An 18,215-nucleotide genomic window follows, 5' to 3' on the forward strand; every position below is an offset into this window, starting at 1 on the left:
TTTAAGCACTTATACAACCAGATATTCAAAGCATATTGGTTTTGCTCTTTTAAATGTGGTACTGGTTTCAGTCTCCTAGCTGAATAGGATTTAAGTGATCTCTGGGATAAATTAATGTGCAAAAATCAAAATCAGCTCTCTGTAAGTTTCTGCAGAATCGTTTTAGAATTCCAGCCACAGAAATATTTTTTTTTAAATTTGGAGAATGGGAAGCACACTGGAAAAAAATCAGCAAACCAGTCAAAATAAGTTTATTTCTCTGCTTTCAGTTAAATGTATAGAGAAAGATGTTTTTTCTGACAATTTTTATTAGGGATTTAGCCATCTTAGAAGATATGATCGCAAGTATAATGATCGTCCTTTACAGCAGTTTTGAAGTAAAAAACAAAAGGGTTTTATTGATACTGTCTGTAAACAGTCTTATACTTTTCACTCATGTCTAAATGCCATGTGCATATTAAGTGCCTATTTTCCTAGCAATAAATGTGGTTTAGTAAAATTTATATTTTGATGTGCATGGAAGTAAATCAGCAAAAGATTGGGTGAACTGAAATGTGTAAACTTTTCTAGATGAAGGAACCAAATTACTGAAATGCAAAACTAGTTACCTGCTTCATTAAGAACCATGAGTACAGACGATTTTTATGAAAAAAATGATGGGAAGCAATTGGCTAGAGAGAGATTGCAGGAGATAGTCTCTGTACTAATTGGCTTGTTCAGGATGTACACAAAATCTGATTTATCAGTCATTTGGGGTTTTTTGTAAATGCTAATATTATGGCAATTAAAGGATGAATCGTTTTTACACGATGTTGCTATATTAACTTAAAGTGATCAGATGGGTTTAATTCAGATCTAGGAGGAAACAATTTATTTAAAAATGTCATCTTTCAGGTCTCATTTCTTCATCTGCGCTCTAAGTGCCTGTCCTTTTGTCTGCTCTATATTGTGGGTTCTCATGCTCAGACTCCATCCAGATCTTAAGGGTGTTCATATAAATAGATATTCCTCATATCCTGTCTGGGTTATTTTTTCCCCCCTTTCTTTATAGAAGTCATAATTCTACTGTATGTAGTGCTGTAGACATTTTCATGGTAGAAAGCCACAGTGTCTTCCATAAATGCTGTTTCCCATGATGGACCAAAGAGCACACGGATCCCACAGTGATAGATGTTCATTTGAGACAGTCTCAGCAGCAACAGGAGGAAATAAATATGTGAGGTGCTAAGGTAGTGCCTCATGTGGGAAGGACATAGTTAACCTTAGGGGGAAACAGACTCAAATGTAAAAACAAACTTATTGAGAGATACTTTACCCAGTAGGTTGGAGACAAAAGTGAAATTATCTTCTGTAAAGATCTTTCTTTTGTTACCCTGTGCTTCGCCTATTTCGCTTTCAATTTGCTGAGATTTCCTCTGCACATGGAGCAATTATTTCTCTTGTGTCTCCATGACTGACCAGGGGGTGCTTAGCTAAAAAGGAGTCTTCTTCTTGGCTTCAGACCCTGAGGGTCTGCGGTGCAGGCTAGCACTGAAAAGCTGTTAGCTGGGGAAAGAAGGGGTCTGCAAGCTCCAAATCAAGAGATCACTCATATTGCACAGGGATCACAGAACCCTGTCATTGGAAATGGGCTGAGGATTGATGAATTTTTTGAGTTTTTTTTCTTTACTCTTGCAGCAGGTGGAGGAATGATGAATTTTTATTTAATCCAGCCCTGTAGGATGACAGAAAATGAAGCTATGTTGAACTGGCTACAGAAAAAAAAAAAAAAAGACTCTGAGTTTGCTACAAATAGATGAAATGTTTCTCACAGTTTGTAAAAATTGCAGTGAAAAAATGAACTGAGTCGTGGAGACAGCATGACTTTTGTTTATAAATATTTGTATTTCATGCTGAGAATTCCTTCAGCTGTGTACATGCATTTAAAAATATCTGAAGATTAAAAAATCTGACTCCAACAAAGCAAATTCAATGGATTAAATGTTACCAGAATTTAATTCTTCTTGATGCACGACAGAGTGGAAGCGCCCACTGGGCAGCTGTTCATGCACGGTGTCTGTGTCGTTCTTGAGCCCGATTCCCTCTGAACCTGTGCTCAGAAGCTGACATAGTATTTTGGGAACCTCTCATTAACACTTGCCTTTGTCGCCCTGGATGGGTGAACCATACAGTGATTTAATCTGGCTGCAGGCTGAACAAGTGTTTTTACAAGTCTATTTATTTCAGTAATTCAAGGTTCTCAAATAGAGCAGGGAAGAAAGGAAAAAAAACCCAAAAAACAAACCCAAAGCCCATTAGACTATACAATTTTTCTGAACTATTGATCAAAACCCATGTTCTGATCTTTAGTTATGTGTCTTCACCCACTTTTCATGTGTCCGCTCTCTTTCCTTCATTTTTCTCCCCTTTCCCTGCCAAGCTCCCCTGAGACATGGAGGATTTTCTTCCTTCCCCCTTCCTCTCCGAGCTTGTGTCCATTTTGCACATTCTCCTTCTCATGTTCTCCTCCTAAACATTAACTATCTGCTTGTCCTATTAATAGGATGCTACACATACTAATCAATGTAGACTATAATATAGCCAGTGCTTTACACTATGTCAAAAGTGGTTGCAGGTAGCTGTTATAATCCTACAGTTATCTACCAACCCCAAACTCTTTAAAATAGGATTATTTTTTTTTTCCATCCCAAACACTCATTGCTTTCCATATCTTACCTCCACTGAAATAGATGGCATTGCTTTCACTGGCTTTGACGAGAGGTATCTGATTACCTGCCTGTTTTCAAATAGGCCCGGAGGTCACAGCAGGAGGCATTTTTCAAAAAGGTTTGAATTCCAGCCCAAGCCCCAAGCGCACACCCAGGGTCTTCAAAAGGATGCAGCAGAGAAGGTTAAGCTATCCAGAAATCCTCTCTATAAATATTGATGAGGAGCTGTGGGGAGCTCTGCTGAGTTGAGAGATGCTACTTTCATTTGGAAAATGCAGTGAGGAAGGAACTGAGCTCTTTTGAAGACCCATGTGTGTGGGTGCCAAGCACCTGAGAACATGATTCAGAGTAGTGAAATACTTTATCAGTGTTGTGATGGGCATGAAGCCTCCATGGGAGGGTGTAAGTATAGAGTGGACGTACCTTTTTGCCTGTGTGGTCTATTTTGGAGGATTTCCAGTCATTCCAACAAGCTCACCATCTCCTGGCATCTCTCAGTGTACACTGACAATCTCCGTGCTTCAGCAAGATCAAGCCATTGGAGCCACAGCTGCTCAGTAGTGTAGGCAGTGCTTGGTGCAGAGGGAACCTGGTGAAGATTCTTTGCAGCTGTCTCAAGGCAGAGTAAGTTCAGGACCCACAAGGAGCATTATTTATAGTTGAATATTAAAATATTTGTGTCTGTGCAAGAGTTTATCTTAATACTGTGAAATTGTATCTTCAGCCTGAACTGGAAATGTCTAGTGCACTGAATATAAGGCCCTTGACTCCATTGAGTAGCTTATCAATATTTGTTCTCTTTGGAATTGTTTTGTTAGCAGAGTTAGTTACTTCTCAGAGCTGAGCAACACCAGACAAAAAAGCAGGTGTGCACATTTCTGGAGGAACAGCAATCCTCATTTGTACTCCTTAGACCTACAGGGGTTGGTGACCACTGACAAGTTTCTGCAACAGCCTTCTGGAATGGGCAGATGCAGTTATCCATGTTTCTGAGTAAGGAACTAGAAAAATTGTGAATTTCAAGTGACTTTCTGAGGCATAGACTTTCTGGGGCACCTTTTTTTCTGCCCTGTAATGTCTGGCTCACCCTTTGAATTGATGTATTCAGACTGGCTTGCCAAAGCTGAAGGAACAACTGGGGCCTTCCAGAGCAGAGAAAATCACGTAGATTCATAGTATGTTTAGTTTACTATTAGCACATGAAAATACAGTGTATATTCCTATTACTTGACAGTAATGAAATGTCATGTGGAGGAAATAAATCTCTGACAAGTTTATACTTTTATTTAAAAAAAAAAAATATTTCCATTTTGGATTTTCATTTCAGAAGACACTTTTCCTTTAAGGTAACAATAGAAATTTTATTTTTTTGATGCATCTTTGGGTTCAATCACTGTTTTCCTTTTTTAACACACTTCACCTGTTGCCCTCTCTCAACGATACCATGGTATTTGTCTTCTGAAGCTTGTCCTCAACATGTGATTTATTTATTTCTCTTTTATGTCTTTGTGTGTATAATGGATCTTAAGCTATGTTGCTTTTAAACTGTGCTGCTCCTGACACATAGAGCAGCACTGAAGAGGAGGTGGAGATGGAAAACACAGTGCCAATGAGCTCCCCCCCCCCGCACTGAGCATCATGCCTGTAGGTGACCCTCTCCATTCTTATCCTGCCTGGGGCAGATGGTGCCAGCACAGGGACTGGACCTGTCCAGGGAAAGGACACAAGTCCAGCACAGCTCTGGTGATGAAGAGGAGGTCAGGGACACATTCCCGCAGGTTTTAGTAAGAGAAAAAATGATCATTGTGTGGCCATCTCCAATTCTGGCTGCTGTTTTGTTACAGCAGTTTAATCCCAAATGTATTAAGGTGTTCTCATATTTTTTTGACACCAAAATGAAAACTGACTTTTCTCTTTTCTCCATTTTAGAGAAAAATTCAGAAAATACCTTGCACAAATAAATGTCAAAAATTGGACTCTTTTGAATAATTTTTTGTGATCTGCAGAACTGCATCATACGGTGGCTGTTAAAGTCTGTGTTCAAACCATTTCTCCAGAGAATGCTTTCAGGTTGCGATATGGTTAAATACTAACTGAAAAATGAAGAACATTTCGAATATCTGCTTCAGAAATTTAATTATGTCATGATTCAAAATTCATAGGCTTCAGTATCTGTAAGAATGCTACTTAATTTCCTGCAAATGCTATTGGACTTATGCTCCAATCAGCTGAATATTTTGTGCATAATCATGTAGTGCTCAGTGCCCATAATTAACAATTGTGTGTCAATTTGTCAAGCACCATAAAAGATGAATGGGAACGCAAACTGTACCCTTATTTTTCTGTGGGTCAGCAAACATTTTTCATTATAAATCCCATTTTCCAGAGGACTTCCTGAGATTACTTTGCTATTTTAGTCATTTAAAAACAAAAAGTAGCCAGTTTACAATTACATTTGTTCCTGACTGGAAACTCTTCAGGATACAGTATTGCAGTTAAACCTATGGTTTGTAAATAAGGGAGAGCAATGTTCATTCTATAGGCTGTCGGAAATATATGGCAGGTGACTAAATTGTGCTTTTCCTTTTGGGGTTGATGATGATCTGGTGAGCTGCGTCTGCTACCAGTTTGTCACACAGGGTATGGCGAGGTGCTCAGCTCCTCTGAGGATCAGCACCTGCTCTGTTTATCTCATTGCACCTGCTCTTTCTTTTCCCATTTTCTCTTTAGCTTTTCAATTTGCTCCCAGTGCTTATAACTATATGTGAAGTTGGGACATGATCATTGCATCAATTTCTGAGTACCTTGACATTAAATCACAATCAGTCATCTGAAGGAGGATAATTAAAACAAACAAATAAAATCAATTGGTGGTTCCAGCAATCAGCTGCACATCCTCTTCTAGTGGAGCAGAGCTGTTGTCATCGTATCCGTTTTCTTCACAAGGTGAAAAATCCTTCCTAACCCTGTTCTTTGTAGCAAGAAATCAGACTTCAACAGAGGCAAGCATTGAAAGGCTTAAGACATTTAGTCTAACACACTTCACAGTCATATTATAGAATATATGGAGGCTCTGCAGACCACTGGATTTCTGTCCTGCCTGCTGAATCTGCCCATCTCAACACACATCTGTGGTTTCTCTTGGGAACAGGTTTGTAGGCAGAGTTTAGCAACTTGCTGCATTCATTTTGTATACCTGTGAACTTTTTTGGTCAGAAATCCCAGTACAGAAATGCTGGTTTAGAAGTAGGGGTTAGTTTTTCCTTATTTATAATGACTAATACTCCTATAGGACCTATACACAGAATAAGTGTAAATAGAAAAAAAACCCCAAAAACCTTGAACATTATGAAACTGGAATAGTTTTTGCATTTTCTAGCATTGTGGGGTTTTGGTTTTCTTTTTTTTTTTCAATTTGTTTTTCTTAGCTAGTGTTCATTCATTATCCCATAAAATTTCCAGTTACAGCTGTTGAAATTGCTGGACAACAGGCACAGTACCAGGAGATGGACAGTTCTGCTTCCACAGACAAGACTACTAACTTGCTAACCTTAGCTGATGTCCCTGTATAACTACTTTTATATGCTGGTAGAGCAAAGAAAATATGGAAGAACCTATTTTAATGGGGAAAAATGTGGAATTTCTTTTGGCTATTTGACTGCCTTGAAAGCGGGATAACTGAACTGAATTTAAGTCATAACAGCTGAAGAGCAAGGGACCAGCATGGCTAGCCTGGGAAGCTGGTATTTGTTTGTGGAATTTCAGTAGTAATATGTGTGGTTTGTAGTCACTTACTGAACCAAAAAGCAAATGCAACTGACGGGGAGGGAGGATGTGGGCAAACTATTCTTGACTGCAAAATGGTGCACCTCAACCCTGTTTTGAAAGAACCCTGTGCTGGGGATGAGTAGCTGCAATTGCAAGGCTATCCCTGAGTATGTGAGCCTTTTGATAACACTGTCACATAAATGCCACATATTGGCTCATTCTGTGGATTCTTTTCTCACTGGGTAAGTACTAAAACTTCTAAGAGGTTTATGAAACTGCTATTAGACAGAAATATTTTTTCTAAATGGGATTAAGCCCAAGATTCAGTCTTTAAAGATTCCCTACATTCCTTAAACTATCATAGTCCATTTCCCGTGCGTCTGTACCCACATTTATTTTCTTAGCACTCTTCTTTAAATTTATTGGTGAAAACTTGACTTTTCTTTTTGATCTCTTTTTTGATCTTTCTGGTGTACTTCCCTCTTCTATTCCAATTGTCTTTGACTTCTCTACTCTCTCTTACTCCGCACACAGAAATTAAATACTATTCCGACAGAGCAAAGCAGAAGTAAACCCTGCATATTTTGACATGTTGATATGTCCCGATGCATTTGACCCAACATTCAGAATAAATCCTCACTTCATGCTGGAGGACTTGTATCAGGAAACAACTTTTTGTGATGTATATGTTATTGTGTAAACATTAAATGTCAGCTCTGTATTATAGATGTCAATAGTGTGTTTATGACAGAGCACTGACCACAATATCCTTCAATAGGCAAGGTTGTCAGAGTGGTACTACAGTTGAGATTTAAAGAATTTCTTCTTGAAAACTTCATTTGGAGCATCCTCCACTGCCATTGTAATCATGTATTTCTTTTTATGCTTCTGGTGATGGATCCGTGTATTTGAGGTGGTTCTTAGGAGAACTGTGCAGTTGCAGAGACTGAAAATAAGCTTCAGAGTCTACTAGTTCAAAGTCAGGCCAGGGTGGTATCTGTGAAGTGCCAGAAACAACTGACAGCAGGTCAGGTGACCACATAGAGGTCTCATTCCAGCGCATACTGAAAGTGGACTTAATCATATAAAACATAAATATCAGTTATCAAAATCCTCTGAGACTACTTTTTTTTCTCCCGGTATATAGAAAAGGAATTGCTCGGACTTTGTCATTGCACAGCATTTAGGAAAGGATGTTAAAAACTAGGGCTTAGCATCATCCCTTAGCGGGAGATGAAAGAAGAACAGATTTGATATATAAGGCTTGAACCACCTCTTGGTGCATAGAGTTCAGGGACACAGTCTTGTCATACAGGCTTCACTTTAGAAGTGTTTGAGGCCTTTTCCTTTCACTTTTCCCATTGGAAGGCTGATTGCAAACCCAGTTAATGGCTAGAAATTTTATTTGCACTTCCAGTCTAAATATATTCATGAACAACCTTCATTCATTTGTTTTGTGACACCATTACCTTTTATCTTGAATAGCTCTTTATTAATAGTTAATAAAGTATTAATTAATATTTAATAGAGAGCAAACATATCCTTCTTTACCTTTCCCCTTAGCTGTTCCTCTTCATTTTGCTAGACTAAACAATCCAAGCTCCTCTAATCTCCCTTCAGGAAAAAAAACCCAAACCTCTCTCCAAACTGATTTTTGCAGCCTGTTTTCTACACCTGGTCCATTTTCATTTTATGATGATGATGGCCAGACTCCAGCTTGCAAAATGCATGTGGCTCATAAGCTCTTGCAATGTGTCTCTTTTGCTGATTATCCAGTGTTTGTACTGCTGCCCAAAATGCAAGAGAAGTGTCTTGCCAGCACTACAAGGTAAGAAAATAGAATAAATAGGCACAGGATCAATGTATGGTGGTCTGGTATGTGTGATGCTTCCATCACTGCTGTGTGTTGCGCTGTGTGGAAGGAGTTCCAGACTGAGGATGCAAGAACAAGGTAGGATACGGTATTTCAGCAGGGAGATGTGCAATAAGAGGGGAAGGAGGGGTGCTGATAAGGTTGGAGATTTTGAAGAGATGCAGGACACAAAATGTGAAGGCAAGGGGGATGCATCCTTTGGGCGGTGAACATTTTGCAATGGGCTTATAGACCATTGCTCAGATGGAATGTTAATATACACAGTCTGAAGGCCAACTGTCCGGCTAGCTTTAGCACCCTAGGATGTGTCTGTATGGCAGACTGCAGTAACTAACACCTGAGCTGTGTGAACACACTAGCCATGGCACTGAAAGGCTGTTCTAGTGTGATATTCCACCTGGGCTGATTAGCCCTTCTCACATAGCCAGGCTGCTGCCAGTGCCAAGGCTGGCTGCTGTGGTCAGCCTGACCTTGGATATCTCGGCCAAGCATTGTAGGCTTAGACAATGGGCATATAAACAGCAGAAAAGTCTCCCAGAGTCTTGAATGTTTGTCAGGTACGTAAATATTCCAGATTATTTTCCTTAAATTATCCCTATGGGGATCATTTATGCAGCAGTTTTATAACTAGTTTCTGCATAAAATATAGTGCTGGTACTCAGGTTATCTTTTATGTAGTCAAACATTTTCTTGTTTGCATGCTAATCTAAACTCTTCATCACTGAATAACTTCAGCAGCCATAGTGTGATTTTCTTATGGTGCTTTGCTTGGGAAAAGAAAATGAATGTGTCTGCTTTTCTTAATCATAAATTCAGTCTCCTGTTTCTTTGTTATAATTCTTTTGATGTGAACAAAACTCCAAATCTGTTTTTTTTGAAATTTAAATAGCAAGTATATTTAAGAACTGCATGTGTGTTAACAATGAATCCTCTGCAACTGGGTGCTTAGTAAAAGCTGGGGCAATGTCAGTGTTTAAAGAGTTCTTTCATTTTTCATACTCTGCTTTTGATTGTGGCAGAGATATCATTTCCAGCCTCGAAATAAATACAGAATTTGCTGTTCCAAAGTAGCAAAGTGATCAATTCAGACTTCTAGTTTACCTTCTTCAGGGGCCCCTTGGAAATGTCTCCTAGAAAAGTAGTAAAGGAGCCTGGATGACGTAGGATTTCCAGTTTGCTGGAGTACATTGGGTTGTGACAAAGTTTAGGATGTAAGTCTGTCTCAGTGAAGAGTACATCAAGTCATGGCAATGAAGAGTAACCCTTCTGTATAAGGTGTACCCATCGTATAATGTGAGGGCTGCAGCAAATCTCTAAGCACTTAACATGCAGCGGTCATTGTATCTGCATCGATACACGTGCTGTATGTACAGCATGGCATGTTCCTGAGGCTTTGTCAGTCTAGATTTCCAAACTCTCGATTGCAACCTGCTTGCATGTGATCATAGCTTCTAAACTAACCTGTGTTTAATTTACTACCATTTAAACCTTTGATGCCATGATGACTGCCTTCACCATTTTAACTGACCAGCTGCTTCTTGGCCAGAGAGCAGTGAGATACTTGCACCTGTAGGCTAAGAATAGAACCATTACTATGTCTCAGCTCTTGCTTTAGGGTGCCAAGCAATTAGATCATTGACACAGTCTCACTGCAAGCATTTGTTTGGACCCAAACCATTTCTTTTCACCCAGTCAATGGTAGGAAGGATGCTGAAGGTAAAATCATGGTTATTTTCTTATGCAAGCTATAATGTGCAGGGGGCATGCCTTCCCCTGCACAGGTGGTGCCCAAGGAATGCATCAAGGAGTAAGGAAGGGACTTCACTGTGGGACAAGACATTTTTGGCACCCAAAATGTCTGCCACAGCAGAATTTATAACCCAGTAGTATTCCAGGACTCCAGTCAGGACAGCGTATTGGCTGAGTGAGGGACTGTGGTATCCCTGAGGTAGGTGTAAAACCTGGCCTTAGGAACTAGGAAGGCTGAGTCTAATGCAGGGCATGGCTTGGTCTTTTCCATGCTTGTGGTCGAGGAAGATCTAAGCTCTAGTTGTTAATGTCACTTGCTTGATGGTATATGTATATTCCACAGCTGACAAAGCCGCTGAGACATAGTGTTGTGTGGCACCCATAATGCTACTACATAGTTACTTTCTGTAATCTAACCACATCTGATTTGGTTTTTTCCATCTTTTCCTCTTTTTTTTTTCTTCTTTTTTTTTCTCTTTTTTCTTTTTTTCCCCCTTTTTCCTTTTTTTCCCTGTAAAGCATTAAATTCCAGATTTTAAAAAACTTTGAAAGTCTCTGCTGTAGCAATACCCAGAATGATAATTGGATCAAATGAATACTGCACATTTATACTCATACTCTGAAGTGTCCTAGTTTATGTGATGAATTAATCACCTTTTCCTTGTGAGTTATGTCATTGCTTCCAAAATAATAGCTTAGTTTACATAGAGCAGCTGAAGCCATAGACAGCTGCCTTATTAGCTGCTTGTTCATAGCAACTCTACCAAACCAGAATTTTTGTTAGTAGTAATGGTAAAAAAAAGTGGGGGAAAAAACCCTGGAGGACCCCGTTTACTTGAAATAACAATTTTCATCTAGATGCCGTCATCATTTTATAATTATGTTTTGCTGGTTTGTGTATGGGACTTGTTGAATAAAGTAATCATGTTCACAGTTAATCGGGACGTATATGATTCCCCCTCAAAAGTAGGGAAGCCAAATGGTGGCAGATGCAGATCTTATTTCAGCTGTGTCCTGTATTTAAGGAAAAAACAGCTGGGAGCAATAGTTATTATCATTAGTGACACCCAGCCAACTCATGCAGTCTTTTGGACTCCATTATAAATATGAAAAAAATCACAGTTCGCAAAATACAAGGACCAAATGTTTTTTATAATAACTCATCCCTCTTTTTTTTTTTTTTTTTGAAGCTGTAAATGAGCCCATTACAAAACTGGATAATTTTAGATTAGGGTAATTAACATGTGGGTTTCAAGGGGTGGAGGAAAACCAGGACTTTTGCATACTATTCCCAAATTCACATATGCTAGGAGAAAGGAATAGAGGAAGACCCAAAACAGGGAAGTATTTGCAATGAAAGAAAAAAAAAAAAAAAAGAAGAAGAAAGAAAAAAAATAGAAGTAACTACTGTTAAATGATTGTTTTTGTAAAAGTATTTGGTTTTTCTCTCTGAGGTATAATAAATGTTGTCCAAAAGGCAAAATGTGCAATTCTGTTAGACAGACTCAAAACACTACAATCAAATCCTCCAGCCTGCTGAGAATGTTCAGCCTACCATAATTTAGAGTTTGTCATTAATAACTGACACACTTTACTGACATATTTCTTTTTCCATCATATATATAAAATTTTAATCATATTGATCTTAGCATACTAAAAGCATGATCAGTTGCTAGAAAATTTCATTGGGAAAGAACAAATACATTGAAAAATTACAAATGTGAATGCTGAAAGACAACTTTAGGCTTCCAGAAATGTATTTTCTGTGATATTTACAGTTTTCCATCATTCTCAGGTAGGACTGTGATGTGTAAACTCTTTTCCTAGCACAAATTTGGGTTATAAATCTAAGTCTCCAATACCATGTTCCAGAGTAAATAAAAAGAAATCAAATTTCTGTTGACTCACCTCTTTTTTTTCTGTTCGGAGTCAACTTCTGATTTTTTATTTAGTGGACTAGTCTTACTGACTAGTGACTGAAAGGCTAATACAAATGCAGGAACAGCCGCACTGGGTCAGATCAAAAGTCACTCTAATCCAATACTTGGTTCAGCTCTGAAATTAATGCCTAGGAAGAAGTACAAGAAGAGGGCAGGCAGGTATGGTTATTTTCAAAAAACGTTTTGTATTGCCACACCTCATTGCTCAAAGACTAGCTGAGCCACAGGTGATAGCCCTTGACAGGTTATCATTCCTGTGAATTGGTCCAGTCAGCTTTTCAGCACACGTGAACTTCTGGCAGTTACAGCTTCCTGTGGCAAGGACTTGTGCACAATTTAAGGATGTGCTGTATGAAGAACCGCATTTTTTTGCTGGTGCTGAATCCACCAAATGCTAGTTTCATGCGATATGCCCCAGTTGTTCTCTGTATCTTCAGAGAGACTGAACAGTTAGCTGTTACTTTCCACCCTTTTCATTCCTCTAATGATACTGCAAATGTCTGTCACATCCCATCCTCAGCCATCTCTTTCCCAGGCTGAAAAGCCCCTCTCTGCATAGTTACTTTCACCTGGAAGCTCCTCCATGCTTCTGAGTGTACTTGCCACCCTCCTATTCATCTATTCAATTTTACCATGTCTTTTTAGGGTGGAGAAACCAGGAGGTAAGACTGAATTTTTACAGGAAGAGAATGATAGTTCTGCTTGTTTTCTTTTCCTTTCCTAGTAATTTGATTTACTTTCATGAGCACTGAGCTCAGTTGCTCATAGGGCAGTGATTGTCTGACTCTGAGATCTCATTTGTACCTGATAATAATCTACCCAGACTTCATCACTCCGTACAAAGTCATAATTTTGGGTTTTTTTTCTGCTTGTCCAGCACTCTAAATTTATCTGTCTTCATTTTTACCTGCTATTTTATTACTTGGCTCCTGAGCCTCATAGAAGGCACCCGTATTGGCAGCATAGGAACAGGAGAGTGCTTTTGAAGCAAATCTCCTGGTCATCTCCACTTACTGTGCATTTGTACACACTGACAACGATCTGAGAACCAACGGACTTGGCTCCTTTCAGATGTAATTAAACCAAAAGATAAGCTCCAGAAGTTCAACTTGAGTATCCTGTCCCCAGACATTCAATCCATGGGAGCAGACTGGAATGAGTCCAAATTAAATTAAAAAAAAAAACCCCAAACACAAAACAATCCTGAAATGTGGATCATGTGTGGTCTTCAGCAGGCACTGTTTCACTGTACAGATCTGCTCCTGTTCATCCTCATTTCTCCCTAGTTTTGACATGGCTTCAAGTCCTATCGCAGTACTTCACCTGTTGCCCTCATCTTTACTAGCCAGAGCAAATTAGTGTCATCTACAAGCTTTGTTGCCTTAGTGGTTCCTGCCTTTCAACTTCACTAAGTATGTTTAATATCTGGGATCATGACCCCGCTACCCTCCTAGTATCATTGGTGACTCTCTTAATTGTGAAAATTGATATGTACCTTCCTTTCTTTAAATCAATCTTGCATCATTTTGAGGACTTAAATCTTCCCCTATAGGTGTCTGGATTTTTTGAGACCCTTTGGATGAGTCATTTTGCTGAATTGCTGACTATATTAGCCAAATTTTCTTTATCCATATACACACTAGTTCCTTCAAAGACTGCCAATGTGATGGTGAGGTATGATTTCATCTTGACAGAAACTGTGTTGAGTCGGTTCATTTTTATCCATGTGGCCACTAAATCAATTATTTTTTGTAGTCTTTACTAATTTGTCTCTTTTGGCTATATAGTTCCCAAGATCCCTTGTCAAATCATTTAAAAAAAATGACCTTACATTTTGCAGAGTTCAGTCCTCTGGTACCAGAGTGGACTTTAGTGAAGTCTTAATAGTGGTGCCACTTTATCTTTCATTGCCTTATTCACTTGTGGTCGAATACCACCTTCCAGTTACTGATCTTTCTGTCTCTTTGCTCCATGATACCTTTTACTAGCATGCCATTTGGGGACAGATCCTTTTAAGTGTGTTGTTTGAAGATTTCCACCATGAGATCTTCCTGAAATTCCTCCACAGTGTGTGTAGATGAACAAAGTATATATTGCTTTTCCTGCTCTTCTGAATGTTCCTTTTACACCCTATTTGTCTGTTGGCCTGTCATCTGGGAATTATTTTATGTTCATGTATTTCTAGTTCTCTGCCAACCAGACCATACAATTTTAATTCAATTATGAAAACAAATGGCAGAAGACTTTCAGTTGTGAATTTCTGGGAGATGTCTTCAGCAGGTTGGATGTGATCCTCAGCTTCAGCCATCGAGCACAGTGAAGCAGAGAATATTTGGTAGAAAAGTGTGAGTTTCATTCCCATGTTCTGTTGCATGGCAGCATTCATCTTCTGGCTCATTAGAACAGCGTGAAGGTTGTTATGGTTTGTGCTAGACATCAGTGGTCCCCACAAGCCTTTGAAGCAGCTGAGACTACAAGGTACGCAGGGAAATGAATGTTGCCTTCCCCTAAACATGTTAGGGAAAATGTGTTTCTTTGCAGTAGGAAAGGGAGTGTTAAAAAATATCTACTTTTTTTTTAATGTCAAATATACAGTTTTGGGGTCAAGATATTAGATCGACATCACTGAGTAGGGAGGCATTTTCCTTCTAGGTCTTCATGTATGTGCCATTCCTTGCCAGCAGTCTCCTACTACTGTGGCTGATACTTGGGGTCTTTCTTAAAAAATAATAAAAAAAATATCTTGGCTGTTTTCTGTAGTTGTTCTGTGATTTTGAATACTTGGGATGAATATTTCAGTATCTGCTTTATATAAGTCTTTTTCAATGAAAGAAAAGTTGGCAAAAGTAAGGAAGGCAAGTACATGAGTTTGAGAAAATGGTATATCCTTGAAAATTGGCATAATCAATAACTGGTCTTCAACATTTGATTTAGTGGGAAAAAAACCCCAGGGACTGGTCTTGAACAAATACAATGTTCAGGAGTGATGAACAAGCTGGTGTAGTTAATATGAATTGTCTCATGAACCTTGTGGTGACAGCAGTGATTATGATATAAAACCTTTTTAACTTGCAGGATTATCACATTTCTCAGTACACTGTTTTTCCATTTCAATAGGCAAAATTTCACTTATTGGCGCATTTGATTGGGGATCTGAAGAAACCAATTTTCTGCTCTTTTTGAGACGGAAACTAATCTTGCTGGACTTCCATTTAAGAACTCTTGACAATGCTTATATTTTATTTTAGGAAATTGTTTTCATTACTTCAGTCTGCTCAACCAAAAATCTCCAGGCACTTCAACTGTAGATACGCAGAGTAGGATAAATACATAAATTGATGTTGTGCAATGATTTACAATTAATTTAACCTTTTGCTGTTTTGATGTAAAGTTTTTTCCATCTATCACGCTTAGGATAGAAGTAGCCATGGTGGAGGAGTTAAAAAAGGAAAATAATGTGCCCTAGTCATCCTTCTATCAAACAAGGGTCTGAAAACTCCTCCTTCCGTGAAACTTCTGATTACAGCAAAACCATAACAGGCTTCATAAATGTAACAGGTTCTGTGATGCAGCACTCCTTGATTTCTGGTCTGTTAAACTGTTTTAACTAATTATGTGAAGTCCACCTTTAGGATTAGAGACAGTCAAGCTAATCTGGAGAATCTTTCAGGCAGATGTTTTTTGAATATTTAGAAGAAAATAAACCTAATATTGTTGTTATATTGAGTAACAGCCTCTCCTTTGTCAAATAACTAACATGCTTCACAGCCACAATCTTCTTTGCAGTTGTTCTGCCAAAACTGCTAATAAATTAAATCCTTATTGTTAGGCATATTTATGACACATTTTGCTTCATTCCTGAGCTACATGCTTTTTTTTTTTTTTTTTTTTTTTTTTTTTAGTGGAGTTACGGAATTAACATTCTTCTGTTACATATTTATAAATCTTAAATATTATTAACTTCAAATCACAGAATTAAATGCTAACCCTGATTATTCTTTTATTGTGAGAATGGAATAAGCATTTGTGCATTTAGTTTACAAGATAACATCTGGTGCGGAGGGTGCCAAACAGCCAGCTATTCTGCAAATTGAATGCCAGAAGATGACTTGTAAACCGAAGTCTGTGCTGCAAAGACAATGCTGCAATGCTTGGACAGAATTCAGAGGATGTATGCTGCAAGGGGACCGCAGCCGTGCTGTAGTGGGCAGGAGGCATCCTCCCCCTGCATCTCTCTTGCTGTACAAACAGGGTTAGGCACCTGCTATTCTCTATGCTTGTTGAGTAGTTGAGACAGGACTCCGCTGGGTCTCTGACTGCTTCAAGTAACCACCATTCTAGGAGTATCGTTGAGAAAGACCTTGTCTGCTTGCATGAGGGGTAGCTCTAACTGAGATCAGGGAAACTAAGTCTTTGTGTCTGCTGTTCTCCCTTCTCAGTTCACCACAGGGTGTTCAAGCATAGCCTTTGAGGCATTTGTCCATTGCTTTTGCAGTTCCCAGCATGGATGCCCAGGAGCAGTCTAGAGGCAACTGCACTTCAAAATCCATTTGCAGACTGGTGGTTACTTCTCACCGTTAGCATTCAGGAGCCCACAGTCGGTCCCTCCTGAGGCAGCAGTTGTTAAAACACAAGTGCTATTCACTAGACACTCCCCTGAGATTAAGTACCCATGTTTTTCTTATTCTTTTAAGAAGGCAAGTCTGTGGGAATGTTATTCAACCTGAAAGCAGTTAATGCTTGTTTTCTGCAGAAATGAGCCTAGAATGACTCTTGGTCTGGCACTGCCCAAAGCATTAGAGCAGAGAAAGCCCAAGAACCAGCAGGTTGGTCAAACATCAGTTTTGAAATAAAGATTTTGGAGATATAAAAGTATCTAAATGAGTTCATAAGGTTTCTTAGATGTTAGCAACTTTCCTTTCTTTCCCATCTTAAGCCCCTGCATGCTGTTGGCACAGCAGCTGATGTTTTCTGTGATCAGGTCGAATCTAAAGTTTCTCCTTTTATCAACTTGAAAGGAGTGTGTCCTATCTGAACAGTTCCATTGCCATGGAGCAGCGTACGTTGTTTAAACATATCTATGTTCATATTAAAAAAGAATTTATGTGGCCAAATAACAAATCCACATGATATGCTGATGAGCAGTGTGTTTATAGTTGTGAATGTATCATGTACTGAAAAGTATGTAAGAACTGAAACAGCAGTAAATCAAAGAGCATTTACCTGCGATCAGACAGGGGCGCAGTTAAAAGCCTACAGAAACAGAAACAGTGTAATCCCAGACCCTCCAGATGGGACAGTGCAGACCTGCTTTTCGCCTTATCACAGCCCTATCAATACCAATATAAAATGTACTTTACTCTTTCTTTCTTTTTTTTTTTTTTTTCCAAATGGTTTGAAATAATTTTTTTCCTTCCCCAAATTTTTCCCTGTCTCCAGCTTATCGTTTCTCTTTCCTTACCTAGTTAAGCTATTCAGAAAAAATCAGCTTTTTCTTTCTTTTAATGATCTGGAGCAGAATTCTTGAGTTGATACTGCTCGTTCTTCAAGCACTCTGTTCTGGCCTGGAGAGGGTTAGTGTAATTCATAATACCACAGTGTTGGAAAATATTACTGGGAAGGGAAAGAGATGTTTCTGTTGTATTAAAGCATTATAACATTTACACTGCATCTTTGGAAAAATAATGTATTTCTAACAACGCTGCATGGACTCTCATCTGGAGTTGACTGTATAGCTGTATATACCCCATGTTAGATCTAAATTTAATCTGAATGTAGTCAACCAAAAGCAGATGCAGCATTAGCCGTATAAGTTGGATATAAATAATAAAGCCGGTCACTTTGCTGGGACCATCTTTGACAAAACACTTCTTTCGTATTCAATTTTCAGATTGTCATGTTGTTCTAAGGGACTGATGGCAAATCATCAGGCCATTTTGATGAGGGTTTCTGATTGACATTAGATTTCATTAGAGGCATTAGTATTGAAGGGAAGGGTCACAGGTTGGTCATGGTTCATTCTACCCGCCTATCTCACTCAGCAACAACCAGGAAATGCCCAGTAATTTTCTGTTTTCATGCGCCTTTTAACATTTTAATATTTCAGATGGGTAAAGTGCAAGTTAATCATGTTTATGCATTAATAAAAGGTGCATAAAGCGTTTCAGTTATTCAGTT

The 18,215-nt window shown here is 38.8% G+C and overlaps 1 protein-coding gene across 4 annotated transcripts in view; it reads left to right on the forward strand.

The window, feature by feature from the left end:
- ENOX1 (ecto-NOX disulfide-thiol exchanger 1) overlaps positions 1 to 18,215 on the forward strand; it is a 369,866-nt gene that overhangs the window by 147,587 nt on the left and 204,064 nt on the right. The gene's annotated exons all lie outside the window — the stretch shown is intronic.

The sequence above is a fragment of the Falco cherrug genome, chromosome 2, assembly GCF_023634085.1.
Source record: "Falco cherrug isolate bFalChe1 chromosome 2, bFalChe1.pri, whole genome shotgun sequence".
Taxonomy (NCBI): Eukaryota; Metazoa; Chordata; class Aves; order Falconiformes; family Falconidae; genus Falco; species Falco cherrug.